This window comes from Vombatus ursinus, unplaced genomic scaffold, assembly GCF_900497805.2.
Source record: "Vombatus ursinus unplaced genomic scaffold, bare-nosed wombat genome assembly UNPS02014832.1, whole genome shotgun sequence".
Lineage (NCBI taxonomy): Eukaryota > Metazoa > Chordata > Mammalia > Diprotodontia > Vombatidae > Vombatus > Vombatus ursinus.
Window position 1 is genome coordinate 40,279,007 of NW_020954610.1, and position 20,750 is coordinate 40,299,756.

Sequence of the window (20,750 nt, forward strand, 5' to 3'; positions counted from 1 at the left end):
AGTTGTGTGATCCTGGGTAAGTCTCAGTTCCTCAACTGTAAAATGAGTAAGAGAAGGAAATGGCAAAACATTTCAGAATCTTTGCCAAGAAAATCCCAAATGGGGTCACAAAGAGTGGGATATGATTGAATAAATGAATTAAACTGGTAAATGAATTCATGGTTGGCGAGAGTGAACCTGATTAGATTATTTCTTGCAGCTAAGTGAAGTTCTTTTTCTTTTCTTTCTTTCTTTCTTTTTTTTACTATGTTTGGATTTCTTCTTTAAATAAGTTTAAGAAGTATCTAAGCTTTCAAGTCCACTTTGCACAAACATTACATGAGCAAATGTAGACATTTCTCAATTCAGTGGCCGTTTTTCCAGAATTGGTTCACACTGCTTAGGCTTCTTCTAACAAAGTCAGTCTAAACTGTTTCTGCATTATTGTTCTTTTTAACTATAAACTAATATCAGATGTATAGTCTCTCAATTTTTAGACTGGGTGTTGAGCACTTTGGGAAATTTTTTTTTTCCCTAGAAAACTTGGGACACTAAGTAGAGTCTTATCTAACTCTAAATTCTATGACCTCAGGAGCCAGAAGTTCCAGGCTCTACTCCTAGTCATGCTTGTAAGTACAAGCTGAGCAAACTTCTCCAGAGTTTTGTCCTCAGTAAAATAAGGGTGTTGGACTAGATAATCTTTAAAATTACTTCAAGTTCTAAAGCTCTATGATTTTTATACAATGCTGAATTAACCTGAAAAGGCTAAACTCTTTCCCACCCAAAGTACAAAGTCCTTTACAGTACTATAAAAAGTGAGTCAGTGTAAAACTATGCTAAATATAAAGGCCAACTTCTATTAAATAGCTAACTGGGCTTTTTTTTTCTTTATAGGAATTAGAAAATATTCTGTCCTTTATCTAACTTCTGTGAGCCTCAATTCTCTCATCTATAAAGTGGGTTTAGTACTAGGACTTTTATAAGAATCAAATGAGAAATGTAATATAAATTCGCAAATCTTAAAGAAGTAGATAACTACCTGCTTTTTTTTTTTAACTTTTCCTTAACTTTGGAGTTAGGAAGACATGGGTTCAAATCCTGCCTCTGACACATATTGGCAGTGTGATCTTGGACAAATTACTGAAGCTCTCTGGGATTCCAGATGACTTTCTCAGATTATTAAGATGTACAACATATGTCCACTTGCATTGTTAGAGGGAATTTCCTCTACAGTTTTGAAATCAGAAGTCAAGCCCCCAAAATAAAATGAGACTACTACAACAAAGAAATCAAAAGGATTTGTTATACAGATATCTTTCCTGGATCATATTCATTTAACATACGGCACCTTTAGGTCACTATTCCCGTAATTACAGAGAGGAGCTCAGATCATCAGAAGCTGCAAATAATCAAACCACCATTTGGACTACTTTAAGAATGTGGTTTTATAGTTATAGCTGAATGCCCACTCAAATAACAGAGCTATCCAATGAAGATCTGACCCAGCAGGAACTGGAGAGAAGTTTAATTTCTTCATCCTGGCCCCTACTCATAGGTCCTTCCCCCTCCCTTCCAATCTATTACTATGAATAGACATCTAAGACTAATCTAAGATATCCAGCCCAAATATCTCTCCTGAGCTCTACTTTTAAATCACCAACTGCCTTTTGGATATCTTTCAAACTCCATAAGCATCTTAAATACACTTTGTCAAAAATAGTGTTCATTATCTTTTACCCCTAAAACTCTCCTGTCTTCTTATCCTTCCTGTTACTGTCAAGGGCACTACTATCCTCCCAGTCACTGATTCATGACCCATGTGTCACCTCCAACTACTTATTCACAGTCACTCTACATATCTAATATGCGATCAAATCTTATTATTTCTTCCTTTGTAACATCTCTTCTCAAAGTGCACTTCTCCATTTACCCAGGCACCACCCTTGTATAGGCCCTCATCATTTATGGCTTGGTCTACTGCAATAGAAATGATTTTCTTAAAGCAAATGATTGACCGTGTTATTTCCCCACCCCCCCCACAATAAAATGATGGCTTTCAATTACCTGTAGAATGAAATATAAAATCTCCTGTTTGGCACACAAATTCCTTCACAACCTGACCCATTTCATTGTTAACTACAATTTATCTGCCTTCCTTAAAGGAACAGAAATTTTTATTCACTTTGGTCAAGGAATCACATACTCAAGAGTTTGAAGGGCCTTCAATGACCATTTAAGTCCAACCCATGCCCTAAAGGAATCCCCTTTGTGTACTGTGTATAAATCCACCATTTGTGTACAGTCTGCTGGCTCAGTCCATTTACTTTAGGCCTTTCTCTATACACCATTCAGTGACGCGCTTTGAAAGGGCATTCTGTGTATTTCTTCCGAGGAATCCTGATTAATCTCCAAAAGTAAAGAGAAAATGACATAAGGATAGAATTATTATAAGCCTAATACGTGATCACCCAGCCTTTGCCTAAAGACCTCCACTGAGGGGAACCTACAACAATTTGAGGCAGTCCATTCCTCTTTTGGACACCTCTAAAATCTGAAAATTCTGTTAAGAAATTTTTCCTGACATCAAGACTAAATTTGACTGTTGCAAATTCTAGCCAATGTTCCTGGTTCTACACTGTAAGGCAGAAGATTCTAAACTTTTTGATTCATGAGACCTTTAGGGTCTCAGTGATTTTTCCAAAAGAAATACCTAACAGTTTATTAAGTAGTTAGGTCCAAACGACTTGGTATTTATGTCCTATCAACTTAACAGCTATTTGAAAAAACTAATATACAAATTGAAAGAAAAAATACATTTTTTTATTTCATTCTCCAAAAAAAACCACAATTAGTTATTAATGGGATGTGTGCACCTGATAGGCACTGCATAACTTCTCAAACTTTGGAATCAGATTGGACACCACTACCTTCCTTTTCTGTTCCATAATGATTTTCACAGTCACCACCAAAATCCCAGCTTCACAAAGACATGACATCACAAATGAGAAAGTCCAAGAAGTTACTGGCATAGCTAAAAGTAGAAGTAAACAAAAAACATATCTTAAACATTTGAGAGCATCATAAAAGGAACATAGTGGATCAGTATTACTCTGTTTCCCTCAAAAACTTAAAATATCCTACATTATTTCTGTAAGTTTGCTTCAGGGCACCAGGAACTGCAGCTCTAGGGTCAAATGGAACAAGAAAAATTTCTCTGCCAGGTGACAGACAACCCTCCAAATACTTAAAGATAGCTATCATTTCCTCCCCCCATCAAAGATAGTAATATATTTGGTTTTTACGTCATCTACATTTCTAAATATATCCCTCTCCCACCCATTAAAGCAACCCTTACAGCCAAAAAAAAAAAGTCAGCAAAACTAACCAACACATCAAACATTCCCAGTTGCTTCAGCCCATCTTCATATGACATGGACTCAAGATTCCTCACCATCCTAGTTGCCCTCCTTTGGACACTCTTCAGCTTACTGACATCCTTCTTAAACTGTGGTGCCCAGAACTGAACATCATTTTACAGATGAAATACTATGAGAGCAGGATAAAGGATTATCACCTCCTTATTGTTGGGAAAAAGGCATAGGCCTTTCTTTTTTTTCCCCCTTAATATCATTTTCCCCCCATTACATGTAAAGAGAGTTTTCAACATACATTTCTGTAAAATTTTGAGTTCCAAATTTTTCTCCTTCTCTCCCTCCCCTCCCCCTTCCCAAGACAGCAAGCAATCTGATATAGAATATATAATCATATTAAACCTATTTCCACATTAGTCATGTTGTGAATGAAAAGTCAGAACAAAACGGAAAAACCACGAGAAAGAAAAATTAAAAAATATAAAAAAAGTGAAAATAGTATGCTTCGATCTGCATTCAGACTCCATAGTTCTTTCTCTGGATGTGGCTAGCATTTTCCATCATAAGTCTTTTGGAATTGTCTTGGATCACTGTATTGTTGAGAAGAATTAAGTCTATCATAGTTAATCATCACACAATGTTGCTGTTACTGTGTACAAAGTTCTCCTGGTTCTGCTCAATTCACTGAGCATCAGTTCATACAAGTCTGTCCAGGTTTTTCTGAAATTCTCCTGTTCATCATTTCTTATAAGAAATAATGTATTCCCTTAATAAAAGGATTTTTCTACAAAGTTTGGATTCAGTCAAAGGGCCACACTTGAGGACCTAGAGGGTCACATGTGGCCTCGAGACTGCAGGTTCCCTACCCCTGACATACTTTCATCCAAGTCATTAATAAAAAAAAAAATGTTACGTAGCACAGGATCAAGCATGGATAGATCCATGGATAGATCACTGGAGACATGCCACCATGCTAACCCTAAACCATTAAAAACTTAATTACAACTTTGGTCTGGCCATCCAACCATCTCTGAATTCATCAAACTGTGTTACGGTCTAGTCCCTATCTGTACATCTTTTCCAGAAAAATAGTATGAGATGCATTATCACATGCTTCACTAAAATCTCAGTAAAATATATCTGCAACATTTTCTTCATCTACCAACCAGTTCAGCATTCCTGTCAAAATATAAAATGAGCTGCATGTGGCATGATCTATTCTGGAATAATCCATATTGACTCTTTGTAAATGTGGAATCCCTTTTAAGATGTTTATCAACTATTAATTGTAGAATTTTCTAGGAATCAAAATCAAGCTCACTGACCTATAGTTTGCAGGCTCTATTCTCTTTTCTATTTTGGAAATCAAGACATTTTTCTTTCTCCAATCTTGAAGTAGTTTTTCCCTTTTCCTATGATCTTTAAAGATCATACTTTACATACATTACTGACAATGACATAGCAATCATATCTACCTGTCTTAGGCTCCTAAAGTTGAAAAGGACTTTAAAGTCTATCTTGTCCTTTGAAAGGCATTAAACTGCAATTTAGTAGATTCAACCACAGAAATTTCAGCTAACTTAGGATTGGAGATTTAGAGATGGAAGAAAGCTTACAGAGCATCTAGTCTTACCTCTTCATTTTACAGATGAGTAAACAGGCTCAGTGAAAATAGGGTGGTACATTGCAAAAAAAGAAAAAAAGAAAGGTGGCTGGGTAGTACAGTAGATACAGCGCTGTGCCTGGAGTCAAGAAGACTCATCTTCCTGAACTCAAATCCAGTCTCAGGCACTTACTAGCTGTGTGACACTGGGCAAGTCACTTAACCCTGTTTGTCTCAGTTTCCTCATTTGTAAAATGAGCTGAAGAAGGAAATGGCAAACCACTCCAGTGTGGAAAATTCCAAATGGAGTCACAAAGAGTCAAACACAATCGAAAAAAAATGACTCAGCAACAACAATAAACAACAAATGAAATGAATTTAAAGTCAGAGTGACCTGGGTTTGAATCCTGCCTCTGCCCCTTAGTGCCTACATAACCTTAGGTAAGTCAATTCACCTTTCTGTGACTTAGTTTCCTTATATGTAAAATGAAAGGGTTGGGCTACATGATGAGTCTCTTGCAACTGTAAATATGTGATCTTCAGATACTATATTGAGGAACTTGTCCAACACACAAGTAGTAAGTTGCAAGGCGAGGATTTGAACCTAGATCCTAGCACTCTTCCCCAGTCCTGCACTGACCATATCACTATTCACATACAGTCTGCTGGCTAAGTCCATTTACTCAAGTCCATTCTCTATGTGCTGCACAGGGATACATGTTAAACAGCTACTCTGTGTATTTCTTTCTGGGAATCGTGATTAGTCTCCAAAAGCAAAGAGAAAATGATGTAAGAGTAGAAACTCAGGGAAGAAGGCTGAGGCACACATAGTTGGAATTATTTGGCCTGGTGGGAGAAGAGACACTCCCTAACCAATTCCTTTATAAGGAACAAAATTTAATGGCTTTCTTAGGTAAATGCTGAGGAAGGCATCTCCCAGAAGAATTTGTGATTATCTTTGCACAATGGTGATAGAGTAGAGATTAAGAATGAGATACATATTCTTAGTCAGACAAACAGGCACATTAGTTTTCCTAGAATGTACATATTTGTTCAAAGGGAGGGAAACTATTAAGTGGGCAGTGATAGCTATATAAGAATTATCAATGAAACATTTTAAAATGCACAGAATAAAACTTTAATGTGCATACGAACCAACCAACTTTGTTATTACCTTATCATATGTGTGTATCTATGTATGTATATGTACATATATAGATATATGTATACATATAGATACACACACACCTATATAAGGTAGTAACAAAATATCTATAAACACATGTATTGTCTGCAAATGTTGTTGTTGTTGTTCAGTCATTTCAGTCATGTCCAACTCTTCATGACTCCATTTAGGGTTTCCTTGACAGAGATCCTAGAGTGGTTTGTCATTTCCTTCTCCAGTTCACTATACAGATGAGGAAAGTGAGGTAAACAGGGTGAAGTGACTTGCCCAGGCTCACACAGCTAGTAAGTGTCTGAGGCCAGATTTGAACTCAGAAAGATGAGTCTTCCAGACTCCAGGCTCAGCATTCCATCCACTGGGCCATCTAGCTGCTCACTATGTAAATCTAGGGTTTAGTAACTTAAAACAGCACCAGAACGTCTGGAATACCCTCCATAATAACACACACACACACTCACACTTATCAAACAAAGCACATGTAACAGAAGTTCACTGGTTCTTATGCTGTCCTCTTATTCTTTATATATTGAAATTTTTGCATTTGTTGATGATTAAATTCACAATAAAAAAGAAAAGAAAGAATTGATAATTCATAGTATCATGGACATAGAGCTGGAAGGGATGTTACAGGTCATTGAGTTCAACTCCCTCATTTTACAGATGAGAAAACTGAGACCTTAATAGGGTGACTGGCCCCAAATCACACAGCTAGCTAGTAAAACATCTGAAGCAAGATTCAGACCCAAGTCTTCCTGAACCCAAGTCAACCCTCTATTACTATATGATTACACCAATAGGGCTCTCTAAACAAAACTATGAAGAGCTTTTCTCCAACATATGCCATCAGAGATCTTGCCTCTGTCTCTAGGAGCTCTCTAACCATTTTTTCCCTCATGCATAGGACATGACCTTACATGAAGACCGTATTTATCTTCTGAGGGTAAAAACAACAAAACTTTGTGGACTCTATGGTATGATGAGTAAACAACTAATTGGGAATTAGGAAATCTAGATTCTACTTACAGCTAAGTTACATAAGCTTGATCTTGAACAAATCCACTAGTCTCATAGGATCATAGGATTAAGAGCTGGGAAATACATTAGAATTTTCTAGTCTAATTTCCCCCTCCCCCATTTTTGTAAACATTAAACTGATGCTCAAGATTGAATGACTTACTGAACATCACACAGGTATCACAGAATCTCAGAGATGGAGGAGACCCAGAGGCAATTTAGTCCAGCCTGTACCTGAACAAAAATCCTCTCTATAACACATCTGGAAAAGTGGGTCAGCCTTGGCCTGAAAACCTCTATAACTCATTTCTGGAGGCTACCAGAACTTGGCATAGTTCTAATTCTTGGTAAGTTGTTCTTTGCATGAATGAAGACATGAGAGATTAGGATAGGGAATAATAAACGGTGAAAGCTCTTGGAGAAGATGGGACAGGATAAAACCCAAGATTAAAGTAGAAAAGTTGGCCTGGGTAAGGAAAAGTAATATTGTCTCTTTCTCAGAGGCAGAAATAAAGGAGGAGAGGGTGAATGAAGAATTAGTGGGTTTTTGAAGTGTGGATTGATGGAAGCATGGTGAGGTATCAAATAGTTTCTCAGACAAAAATCTGGTGGTTTTCAAGAACTGCAAGTTTAAAATCATATAAAATGCATATAACGGCATAATATGATAGCAAAAATAAAACAAAGAGAAAAACAACAAATTTGTTCTTGGCCTGCATTTAAAGAAGCATACTATCCAGGACTAGGTAGGTGATGGTCTTGATGCTGATATTTGTTGGCAGTATGATACTCCAGATCTGAGAAGGGCAAATAATGGCAGGACAATCACCTGACTAGTCCTGGACAAGATACTTCTCTAATATCCTTGAGCCCCAGGTTTCCCCATCTGCAAAATGAGGAAATGTTTTATGAACCTATAAACAACTTATGCTATGGTTTGAATCCATGACATTTTCCCCCAAGTAAAATTATTCAACACAATAAAAATAATGACTAGCCAAGCAGTCACCATACTACTTACAATGACTCTACATTTGAAAATAGTTCATAATTAATCATCTCACAATCTTTCTTTTCTCAAAAACCAAATAATTCATATTCCATTTACCTTTTCCTCATAAGACCTACTTTCTTCTCTTTGTATCATTTCTTTGTCCTCTCTACTCCAAATCCTTTCCAGTTTTTATATAGGACTCTTAAGTGACTCCTGCATGTTATTACTAAGAAAAATACAAGGATAGGGACTGGATCTTTGATCCCATTGGTGTGGAGAAGTCTCCAGGTGAGAGGATGCCCTCTACCAATGCAGGTCATCCCCTTTGCTGTAACCATAAAAAGTTGCCCAGGGCTCTGAGAGGATAAGTCACTTGACCAGGGTCACTGAATGTATAAAAGGAAGGATGTGAAACCAGGTCTTTCTGACTTTGAGGTCACCTGCCAATATGCCATGTTGCCTCTGAGCACAAAGAAAGGATGCATATATATATATGTGTGTATGTGTGTATGTGTATATATAGATAAAAATCAATATTTATCTGTCAGATTAGATCATGCACCACAAAGAAAAATTATGGGAGCAGATCAACAATGTGTTGGATGGGATTTGAAAAGAAATCTATGATGATCCTTTGTGATGTGTGTGCTATAATTCTCTCTTCATTGAGAGTCTATAAAATGAATAGGAACAAGAGGATAGGTGGAGCACTGAGAATTCCCTTGACCTAATCATAAAACCACATTGTGTATGTAGTACATGTTGACAATTTCAAAGAATCGTATAATTACAGAGCCAGAGGGAACCTGAGAGAGCATTTAGTAAAATTTCTACTCAAAGCACAAATCTCATTACGACATAACTTAACAAGATCCAGCCTTAGCTTGATGGTTTCCAGTGATGGGGGAACCACTCTACTCCCTCCCCTCAAGGCAAAACCATTCCATTTTTAGACAGCTCTAAATGTGAGGAAGATTTTTCTCCTTATGTTGAATTCAAATCTACCTCCCTCTACCCATTGGTCTGGGTACCGTCCTCTATGGCTCGGCTTCTTTGAGAGCAGGGATTATTTTCTTCTTTTCTTTGTATCCCTAGTACTTAGTAGGCACTTAAAGACTTGTTGACTAAGTCAACAAGATAAGCATTTGATGATATCCTGTCTTGTACTATTTTTAATTTTCTCCAATTAAACTGGAAGCTTCTTCAGTACAGGACTTGTTTTTTTCTCCACACTTTTGTATCTTCCAAAGCACCCAGTACAGTTTTGGGTCATAGGAATTGCTCAATAAATACTTGTTGAATTGAATTCAAGTATTCTGGTTGTCAAAGACAGCTGTTTAACTCTTCCCATTATAAGACCACATCTCCCAATATCATTTCCAAGTCAAACTTCCTTTTTCAGCAGAACCTGACCCGAGTTATTTATGGAACTAATGATTTAGCCCCCACCATCCACATTGTCTAGCCCATCTACAGCACCCTATGGCACAAGCTATCTGGCAGGGTTAGACTGCAGTTTTTGGCTATGATTAGATTTTTCACTGCCCTCTCTACCACATTTAGATGACCACCATACTTGAATTCACTTATATAGTGTATTCTTGATAAATGACACAACCATCCATGAATAATTCATTGGAAATTCTTCTTTGTCCAGAAAAGCATATAGCTTCTGGAGTAGCAGATGACTTCCTTTTCACATATGCTAAACCTTAGGAATTATGGTGAGTCCTTGATGGATTCACCCCAAGATAGAGTTGTAAGTCAAAGGATAATAGATTTCAATACAGAAAGGTTCTTAGAGGTTATCTAATCCAACTCCTTCATTTTACAGATAAGGAAATTAAATCTCTGAGAACCTAAGTGATTTGTCCAGTCACATAGGTAGCTAGGAGAAGACCCAGGATTTGAACCCAGATCCTCTAATCTCAAATACAAATATCTTTTTATTATACCATCATGGTTTCCTCCAAAGTCTGCTGCTACATGTCAATTTCCATTTTGACATCTTCCAAAGGAAAGTCCAGATACATTTGTGGTATAGGAGTTCTGTTGTATTTAATATTACTTTAGTATATGGGCTCTGAAAATCTATTTTGCTCTGGAAAGGTGTTTGCCATATTGAGGTTAGTCATCATGAAATTTGAACTCTGTAACTCAGCTTTCCTGATCAGAAAATACATAATGAGCAAAATGCTCTCCAAGGTAACAGTTTTTCTTCTAAAATTCCTTGTTTTTGACTCTAGTATTTTTAAATGCTATGTTTATTTCTTTGGGAAATTAGGTGCTGAATCTACCATATTTCTTTATTTAGCTATTCTAGGATAAAATTGTGTTTCTAAAAATATAGCAGAGGCACCATGACATAGTGGATAGAATGTGTGACTGGAATCCCAGCTTTGACATATCATAGCTATCTGACTCTGATTGTGTCATTGAACTAATCTCAACCTCAGGTTCCTCATCTGTAAAACGGGAATAATATCTGAAGGCTCTACTTAAAATTGTTGCGAGGCTCAAAAGGGACCAAGCATTTTTTTAAAGTCTAAAAATAAGTTAGTGAAAATATTAAGTAGCTTAAAATTTATTAAAAAAAATAATACCTTAAGGACATAGATTTAGAGCTTGAAGAGATCTTAGAGATCATATAATCCAATGCTCTTCTCTTTCAGATGAGAAAACAGAAGCCCAAAGAGTTTAAGTAACTTGTTCAGGGTTTCTCAGTAAATAGGAGAACCAGGATTTGAACCTCAGCCCACTAACTCCAAATATATTATTCTTTTCACTACATCCTCAGTGTCTTTCCCCACATATTTCGGAACTTTATTTTGCATCTCTCTGACACACTTATCAAAGTCCACTGTGTATAACAGTTAACTGAGTATGAATCTTATTTTTCCCCAACGCCTAATAGATTTGAGGTTCTAAGAGAGGCAAGGACTGAGTCTTACCTAAACTTTGTACCTCCCCACCACCTAACTCGGTGTGCTGTATACATTAAGTGCCTAATAAAGTGCTTTGATGAATTGAGCTTATATATCCTAATGAATATTATTTCCTTCAAAGTAGACATCCTATGAGGCTATAGCCACAGTTCAACAATGCTCATACATTAAAGAGCTGTCTTCAAAACAAGTCATGTTCTGTTGTACAGCTTCAATGATGCCAAAATCCTAATACTTTGAAGATTGATCTGATTTTTAAAAAGTCATAAATCATTTGGAAACAGTTCCAAAGAATATCACTGGTGATTAAGCTGAGTATGGGGGGGAGACAAAAATAAGATGTAATAAAGACTCTATTTTTTCCTGATTTTTCCATAAACTCACTCTGAATGCAATTCCAAAAGAAGTTTCCAGAATGTTTTGAGAATAACAGCATTACTAGAATCAGTATGAAGCTTTTCAAGGTGCCTACTTTGAAGCATAACTTTCATTTGTTTGTATAAATTCTGGTATCATTTTTTAGTCCTTTTATTTTGTAGGTATACCTTGTATACACAGATTATAGTGATGAAAGTATTTTAGCCTACAAAGTAGCATAAAACTCTCTAAATGTTAATATAATTTTCCTATCTATTTTTAGTTCACCTATATTATGATCATAGCCAAAATTTCTATACTTTAATGTTTATAAAAGTATATATGTATATGTAGAGATGTGTATATATAGAACATATATAGATTGTGCATATATAGTATATATGCATGTATATATAGTATATGTGTGTACATGTATGTATATATAGATGTGTGTGTGTATATATATAGTGTATATATATATATATACACACACACATACACACATATTTACATCTCATTTGATCCTCACAGCAATCCTGTGAGGTAGGTGCTTTTATTAACCGCATTCTACAGATGAGAAGACCAAGGTTAACTGAGGTTAAGTGACTTGCCCAGGGCAACAAAGGTAATAATTGTCTGAGACAGGATTTGTCCTCACATCCTCTCATCTCTAAGTCTGATGATCAATCCACATATATCAACTTAAAGCTGGGTATGATCAAAATTTCTTATCATGAAAACATTGATCATCCAGGCTGGGAGTCTGAAGGCTTGACAAATCACCTTGTTCTAATCAAACTGGTGAAATTTCTAACACCTGCTGAATTTCAGCTCCTTTACTAAAGATAGCAGTAAGGTTCTCCCTTGATTCTATCCTTTAAAAGATGGTGCAGACTTCTTTTGAAGAGTTCTAATGCTCTTCCTGAACTGCCTATATTACTTTTGTACAAAATTCCAATGCGAAATCATTGCCTCAGTTTCCACTGGGGAGTGGGCACATTGACATTTTATAGTATGGCATATGCTAAACCCAGTAGCTTTCCTATTTTACTTTTAGAAACACACAATAATCTATTAAGAAGCATTCACTATATGCCACTCTGAAGGAAAAAGAAGGGTCCTTATCCCCAAGGAACTTAAATATATGATGAAGAAAGGATAGCCATGTTACTATGATCCTACAGCCCTGCTACTAAGAGGAAGAGAGAGAACTACTCATTCTGAGATGTGTTGTTGTTGTTGTTGTTGAGGCCTTTCAGTTGTGACTGACTCTTCATGACCCCATCTGGGGTTTTCTTGGCAAAGATACTGGAGTGGTTTGCTATTTCTCTCTCCAGTTCATTTGACAGATGAGGAAACTGAGGCAAACAGGGTTAAGTGACTTGCCCAGGGTAACACAGATAGTAAATGTCTGAGGGTGGATTTAAACTCAGGAAGAGTCTTCTTTACTCCAGGTCTGGTTTCTATCCACTGTCTAATAACTGGGGAATAGCTGTACCAACTCTGGGGCTAATGTAACAATAATGTAATGGTAAATATGAGGAATATCAAGAAAAATGGAAAGGGATATTTGTTTTGCTTAACTAGTTACTTGTTATAAGGGTTTTGTTTTTCTCCTCCCTTTTTCCTTGTAGGAGGGAAGAAAAAAATATTTGCTAATTGAAAGGGATATGAAGTCATGAAAAGTTAAAAAAAGGCAAAACCAGATCAGTATCCATATTACCTGCAAATATATGAAAAGAAACTATATGGGTAAATATGGGGGTAGTTGGACAGTGACAATGAAAAGGAATGTTGTGGGGGGAGGGACAAATTAGAGATGGTATGATTAAACTCTAGTTCAATAAGTTAGAAATGCATACCTAATTATTTCTTCATTAGTAAGGGAAATAAAATTAGCTATTTTAAAAATTAAAAGGTAAAAAATAAATGCTGTGATTATCTTTTGAACTCTTGAAGTTTTCCTTAAGAAAACTGTCTTGTAGGTGGCAGCTAGGTAGCCCAGCAGATAGAGCACCAGCCTTGGAGTCAGGAGGACCTGAGTTCTAATCTGGCCTCAGACACATAACACTCACTAGCTGTGTGACCCTGGGCAAGTCAATTGCCTAGCCAAAGGAAAAAAAAAAAAGAATACTATCTTGTAGTTAAAATAAGAAAAGTGGCAGATCCCAGCCTTGGCAATTGACTGACTATGATTTTGTCCTCAGTTGTTTCCAGTTGCTCATGACTCTTTGTGATACCGTTTGGAGTTTTCTTGGCAAAGACACTGGAGTGATTTGTTACTTCCTGCTCCAGATCCTTTTACAAATGAGGAAACTGAGGCAAATGGCCCAGGGTCACACAGCTAGTGTTTGAGACCAGATTTGAACTTTCAGGCCCAGTGTTCTATCCATGTACCACCCAGCTGCCCCTAAAGAATGACACGCTCAATGCAAATCAATAACTTACACTTTAATTTTCTCCCAATAGTTGCCCAGTTAGAACAGAGTTCTTGTGTTTACTCTTGTCAACAGCTTTGAGCTCCTTGGTTAAAGTGAACTAGAAAAGCAAAGAAAGCATCCTAGAATCTGCAAAATTAGGGACTATTTTAATTTAGTCTACTCTCATATTTAATTATAACAGAGGCATCAAATGCTATTATTGAAGTATTATGAAATACACAATTGCCTTCATCAGGAGCTTACAGGGAAGTAGATTTTATAATTTATTTTCTTGAAAGAAAAAAAAATAACATATATCAACAGCAAACCAAAGGAACAGATGGTCGAGTTCACAAGAAGCACCAATATAGGTTGTTAACCAATCTGAACTGAGAGGGAGGATGAGAAAAGGCTGTTAATTTAAGCCTGGTCTTTTCTCTTGGTAGCTAAAAGGCCAGATAACCCAACCCTGTAAGAAGCCTGGGTTTTCACACTCGGGTGGTGGACATGATGTACAATTGAATTCTAACTGCTTCTGTTAGTCTGGGAATGGCAGAAGTAAAGGCCTCCCAACTTTTGTTAAATCATTTGCTACAAAAACACCTTCAGGTCTTTATGTCTTAAATAGTAACATGAAGCTGAGGACATGCTGGAGAAATCTTCACAAGAAGAAACATTCTCAAGTTTTCTGCTTAAGAAATACAAGTGGAAACAACATGCAAATGAGAAGAAAATGTAGATATATTTATGACTTTACCAGTTGCATGATGGGGCCACCTCTTACTGATGGCTTTATTTACAAGAAAAACAAGCTTGGGAAGCTGGTATATATTTGGCTTCTATTCAAATAGCTCCCTCACTTCCTTGTATATATGATGCTCGGTGCCTAATATGATACATAAACCATGCAAAGTACAATGGACAAATATTTCCTCCTGAAAACTGCTCATTTAAGAAATTTTTAAAAACTCAACTTCCCAGATACTTTTTGTTGCTCAGTCAATTGCAGTCATGTCTGATTCTTTATAGTTCCATTTGGGGTTTTCTTAGCAAAGATACTGCAGTGATTTGCTATTTCCTTCTCCAGCTCATTTTATAGATAGGGAAACTGAGGCAAACAGGGTGAAGTGACTTGCCCAGGATCACACAGCTAATAAATGTTTGAGGCTAAATTTGAATTCTGATACTCTTCCCTCTTCTATTCATTGCACCACTTAGCTGTCCATCTAAAAAATATTTTCAAAGGGCCAAATCTCTCTTAATTACCAGTTGAGTAGTAGTAGATGTCTGGAAATCACTGAGGCCTTTACAAGACTAATTATAATAGGAGTTTATAAAAATGCCCCTTTGTCGTAGAAACTGTTGCACAGAATTGAATTTGTACATGCTTCCTTTAAGAGTTAATAGGCTAGAGTGAGCAGAGCAACAGGGAGGTAATAGGTGGCCTGGCTTTTAGTAGAGATTTAACTGCTAACAAGTTGTACGTGACCCTGGAAAATCTCTCACTCCCTCCTGGCCTCAGTTTGCTCATTTTTAAAATACAGAGCTTGTAAGGGAGATCTCTATATTCTCTTCCAACTCCAATATTCTATGATTCTATCCCACAATATTCAGAGTCAATAACTCTGTTATAACCCTTTTATATTAGTTAGAAAGTAAAACTTTGCTGATGTTCCTTGAGAAAGAAAAACCCTATTTTACTATCCACTAGGAGGAAAGGAAAGGGATCAGCATTTATATAGTGCCTACTAGGTGCCAGCCACTGTTAAGTACTTCTTACAAATACCATCCCATTCCTCACGACAATCTTGTGAGGTAGCTGCTATTATTTACAGTTAAGGGAACTGAGGTAAAAAGAGATTAAGTGACTTGCCCAGGGTCACGCAGCTAGTAAGTTCTGAGAACGGATTTGAATTCTGCTCTTCCTGATTCCAGATCCAGTACTCTATCCACCAGTTGCCACCAGTGTGGAAGATGGAGCAGGGAGGAATGAGGGAAGGGTAGAAAGAGGATTCAGAAATCAGAATAGGTTTGAGAGTTTCTTCTATGTTGAAGAATTAGCATTAATATATTGGAAATAACTCACCCCTCCTAAAATAATAATAATTATATCAGTTCTCTTATTTGTATTTCCCCTAAGTACTTCAAACATTACTACCATCAGATACTGGATAAGCAGTCACCTAGGCAAACAGCTGCCTAGGACATAGCATATAGAGATATGCAAATAAGGGACATTTAAAAACATTTTGAATACAAGAAAAATACAGGTCATGTGGAATAGAATTCTTTTGCTACAACTCAAGTTGCACTTATTAGCTATGGGACCCTGGTAAAGTCAGTGTCTCAGTTTCATCATCTGTAAAATGGGGACAATTACAGCACCTACTTTACAAGGTTGTTGTAATAATCAAATGAGTTAACATATGTGAAGCACTTTGCAAACCTTAAAATGTTCTATAAATGCTAGCTATTCTTAGTAGTAGTAGTACAAGTAATAGTAATAAGCTGCTACCTCTGTTTTAAAGCATTTCCCTTTGGCTTACAGTATCAAACTGTGGCAGTGATACAGAGCTGGCCTTAGAGACAGTAAAACCTGGCTGTGGAAACCTGGATAAATCACTTAACCTTTCAATATCTGAGGCAATGAAGACATTAAGTTACAGAGAAGGTGTCAATTTGCATGGCTGTAGAGAGTATCCTCCTGAGAGTTTAATATTAACAGATCTATTGAATATATTTATTGACTATTGAATATATCCATAAATATATATACACATATACAGACAGAGTAGAAGAGAGGGGGGAAGAAGGGAGGAAGGGGGACAGAGAGGAAGGGAAGGAAGGAGGGAGGAAGGGAGAGATAGAGGCAGAGACAGAGAGAGACACACACACACACACAGAGAATGTGTCAATTGATCTAAAACTAAAAGGGACCTAATCCAACCCATTGAAGCCCAGGGAGGTTAAACTATTTGTCCAAAGTCATACAGACACTACATTGCAGAAAGATAGAGAGAAAACAAAGGTATAGAATAAGCAGTTTATTATGACAGCCTGGTATTTTATAGAAAATACCCTTTGACACTTTAAAAAACAAAGAAAAAACAACATTGTAGGCCAAAACAAAAAAAAATTTACTATGCAGAAGTTACAGGAGCAGATTTTTTTTGTACTAGAAATGGACTAAGTCAATCTTCTCTTTTGACAGTTAAAGAAGCTGAGGCCTAGAGAGAGAATGTGATTTCTTCGATTTTCACAACTTAGAAGTAACTGAAACTAACTACCCTGTTCTCTCATTTATATTCCTCCCTCCCCCCACCAAGTACTTCAAACACCACTACCATCAAATACTGGATAAGCAGTGGACTAAGCAAACAGCTGCCTAGGACACATCATACAGAGATATGCAAATGAGGGACACAAACATATTCTGAATCCAAGGAAAATACAGGTCATGTGGAATGGAATTCTTTTGCTACAACTCAACATGTTATACTAAAGGCTCAAATCCTTGACAGAAATACACTGGGGGCACAATTTTAAAATTTTGCCTAAGGGCACACAAGTACCTTGTCCCAGCTCTGACTGAACTCAAAAATTTAATTGTGGCATAGTGGAAAGAAAACTGTGCCAGGAGTCAGAAGACTTGGGAATGTAGTAGGAAGAGGATTAGAATGGGGGCCAGTAGGCCTGGGTTCAAGTCTCAACTTCATCAGTTACTACCCATGAGATTTCAGGCAGGTTACAATATCTCTAGGACTTTATTTCCTCATCTGTAAAATGAGGATAAAAAGCCGAAATGTACCTACAATCTTAGAGCTGTATGGGGGTTAAATGAGATACTGTTTAAGAATGGTACAAAAGTACAACAAAAATATAAGGTGGCATTAGCATTTTTAATAAAATGCCATTTGAGTTCATCTACCCAAATGCCTAGCATTAAGAGTTATCAAACAATAAGTATTTAAGTGCCAACTATACTGAGCTACCAAAAAAATTAAATACAGCTTGTACACATACACAAAATAAACACAAATTAATTTCATAAAGCACCTTTCCTGTAAGGAGACAGTTTGGGTAATATAGAAAGTTTTAAAAACTTTGAGGTGCTAAATAAATATTCATGGAATAGAATTATAGATAAGAAAACTTCAGATGAGAGGTTAAGTGATATTTTCAAAGAGCTAATAATAAGCATCAGGGTAAGGACTCAAACCCAGGTCTTCTGACTCCTAATCTGATATGTATTCCACTGTGCCACAATCTCTATCAAATTATATCTGTTAAAATACTTAAGCCTCTTACTTGTTACTTCTTTTCCCCCAGTAGTATTCATTGTAAATCATAGCTGAAGTTATTTATACAGATTACAAATGGACCACCTCCCCTGCGGCAGGGACTCCTTCCGGTTAGAAAATTCTCTTAATAAAAACATTCATCGACAATCTTCTACTTTATCACATTAAAGTTACAAAGAAACACTCTGCTTTTCCGGCTAGCTGTAGAAACAATTTGTCCTCTCATCAAAAAAGGGAGAGTATTTTTGGGTCACTGCTTATTACCAAAAAGAGCACCAGAGTTCCCCCCTTCCCCACACCGCTCCCCGCCACCCCAAAAAATCTTGAAGCTTGGCCTCTCCCTAAGAGAAAACACCTGGGTTTTGGTAGCAGACCATCATAGAGCGGTGGCCCTCCAATTATTCCCCTGGGCCTCCAAGAGCCCGGGTGTGTTGGGTTGTTTTCGTTTGGCTTGCCCTTTTACAGACTCTCTGCATAATTAATTGCCTTTCCCTAGTTTGGGGGTTCTGATTCCGGTAGGTTCAATGAAAGAAATAATTCACCTATCTGAGCAACTTCTTCTGATGAGTTTTATAATCAACTATGTCCTGCACAAGCTCGCTGGTGGGATGAGAACTGGCAAGTCTCATCTGCATGGATGTCTCATAAACAGACCTTGGCACTTGCTGCTTTCTCCGATCAGCTGGGACAATTATTTCAAAATCATTTCCAGACATGCCCCCTTCCTATTCTCCTCCTGAGCCGTTAAACATCTTCTGAAAAAGGTGTGTAGGGGGGTGGGGGCTGGGGTTAGTGGATTGCAGTATTCTCTGTCATAACAACAACACTGCACCTGTTCAAACCAGCTCCGGCGCCAGTAATGACCAAAGGAAAGATTCGAAACCTCTCCTGACATCCTAAATGCCTCTAATAAGTTTCCAGGTCCAAAGCATGGGGAACTGGGGACCTCATCCTCTAATGCCAAACCCTGATTTGGCCTCTCTTCTACCTCTGGTGTCCCTGAGGGGTATCCTCCATGAAATGCACCCCACCCCGCCCCCGCCGCCCCCGGCAACTCCGCTGGTGTCACTGCGGACCTGGCGGGGGTGAGGCGGGCACAGGGACAGCCAGCCAAGCTGAGCAGCTGTTAGTCGCCGGCGGGAAAGTCTGTCTTCAAAGCTCCACCACCCTCCCTGACCGCGCTCTACAAAGCCCCTTCCTCCTGCCAAACGCAGGCTTGCAAAGTCCTCTCGGGAGAATGGGAATGAGTTGAGTGGCGGGGAGGAAGGGAAAAGGAACCAGGTTTGGGGGGGAAATGAAGAAACCAGCCCTCATCCCCCGAATGCCGAGGGCTCTGAGAAAGGAAAGGAGAGGGCAGCGCGGGCGGGAAGGAAAGAAAACTAGTCTCTTACCCCGGGGCAGGATCTCAGCGCCTCCGCTCCCCAGACCAGTTGCGCCACAGTCTGCTAGTTCCGGGGATGTTGCTGCTGCTGCGGCGGCGACGGAGGCTCCTAGACCGAGAGGCAGCTGTGCTGGCTAGAGGAAGCAGAGAGAGGAGAGGCTGACTGGCCGCCGGCTGGCCGAGGCTGGGGGAAGACGAGCAGAGGTGGGAGGTGGATGGCAACGATGGCCGGAGCCTCAGGGCAGCTGGGGCCGGAGCTGGAGCTTTTCAGCTCTCTGTCCAAACTCCCTCAAGACTGTCGCTCAGGAGTGCGTGCGTGTGTGTGTGTGTGTGTGTGTGTGTGTAAGTGTGAGTGTGGGAGCGCGCTCGTCTCCAATCCTTTTTCGTTCCCTTCGTCGCTGGTCCCTGGGGCCAGAGAGGAGTCACCAATTGCCTGGTTCTGGAGCTAAGCAGCAAATACCATGCACCGTCTCTTCCTAAGGCAACAAAGTCTCTTGTAACGTAGTCCTTTCCTCTATCTCTCTTTCTCCACCTCCTACTCCCTCCTCCTGGGTACAGACGGTTAGAGGAAGCGTGAAACAACCGGCGTCGCCTGGGATCTGGAAGCTCCGGCTCCGGCTCCGGCCCGGCCCGGCCCGGGTGCAGTGCGCGTGTGAGTCTGTGAGAGCAGCAGAAAGACCAAACTGCGCTGCTGGGTGCCGGAGGCCCCGCCCGCTGGCGGCCGCTGCCCAAGCTCTTCCCCTTTTCTCTCCTCCCCCTTTCTCCATCCCCGCACACCCTGCAGGGAAGAGAGACCGGTCTGCAGCAACCACAGCAGTCTCGGGATCCGCCACCGCTGCTGCCTCCCGGTGTCCCAAAGTCAGTACGTGGGCTCTTAGACCACCCCTCCCCTCCCACTCCCCGGCAGAGCGCAATCTGGAAATATGGGTTGGTTTTCAACCTCCACTGGCCTTAGACATTACAGTGAGGGTGGATAGAATGGAAATAGGTTAGAGTCTCTCTTTTGCTTTAGGACACTCTTAAGACTATAGGGTGGGCTTAACAACCTCCAATCTCCTTCTCCAGCTGTGTTTCTCAAACTCTTTAACACCAGGGTTCCCCAGGCCGAGACTATGCATGACTATTCTTTAGCCTGCAGTATAATCTGTGATCAGAAATTTCATCAATGTGGATACTCCTTTCACTAGTGCTGATTGCAA

General features: G+C 38.8%; 1 protein-coding gene across 2 annotated transcripts in view; it reads right to left on the reverse strand.

Annotated features, from left to right (window-relative positions):
- Positions 1-20,208, reverse strand: part of PIP5K1B (phosphatidylinositol-4-phosphate 5-kinase type 1 beta) — a 329,210-nt gene extending 309,002 nt beyond the window's left edge. For both annotated transcript variants that reach the window (XM_027839284.1, XM_027839282.1), the window contains exon 1: positions 19,562-20,208. The gene's annotated coding sequence lies outside the window, so the exon portion shown is untranslated. The remainder of the gene's footprint in view (positions 1-19,561) is intronic.
- Positions 20,209-20,750: the final 542 nt, after the last annotated feature.